We start from the raw sequence: 617 nt of genomic DNA, 5'->3' as shown, positions 1-617 counted from the left end.
TAATTAACTTTAATCATGATTAAGTTAATCACAATATTTAATTCTACTCAGGAGCATGATTAAATCCACTAATCATAATTAGTTGCTAGTACTAGAACTTAGAAGTAGGTATATATAGTACTAGTATATTAAGTACGCTGCAGATTTTACAATTGTAAATTTTACTTCAATTTTTCCCCAAGGAAATTTAAATTATCTAAGATTTGCTGTACTACTTCAGTCATTATAGTTACAAATTAATTCCTTTTCATGTACCGAACTTGCAGATATTTTTGGCGTATTGGTCCGCCATATTGAATACAGTGTAATTTGTTTTAGACTGGTACTAGCTCCCAACTCGATTACTCGATTCCCATCGAGTAACTAAGCCGAAAGGGGAGTGAGTACCAGTCTATTCATGTTGAAGTCGGCTAATTATGTGATTAGTTAAATATGTACTTAAATCGCTTCGTGAAACAGATTTTTAAGTATGATTAGCTAATCATAATTACGGGAAGTTAAGTATGATTAGTGATTTAATCATACTTAAGTTAAGTACGCTTCGTGAAACCGGCCCCTGGTTCTTCCTTACAGGGAGGGCTCTAAGATGGTTGCCATGGTGATGTACACAGATCTGG

Source organism: Priapulus caudatus, unplaced genomic scaffold, assembly GCF_000485595.1.
Source record: "Priapulus caudatus unplaced genomic scaffold, Priapulus_caudatus-5.0.1 Scaffold29, whole genome shotgun sequence".
Classification (NCBI taxonomy): Eukaryota; Metazoa; Priapulida; class Priapulimorpha; order Priapulimorphida; family Priapulidae; genus Priapulus; species Priapulus caudatus.
Note: the sequence above shows the minus strand (reverse complement) of the source record.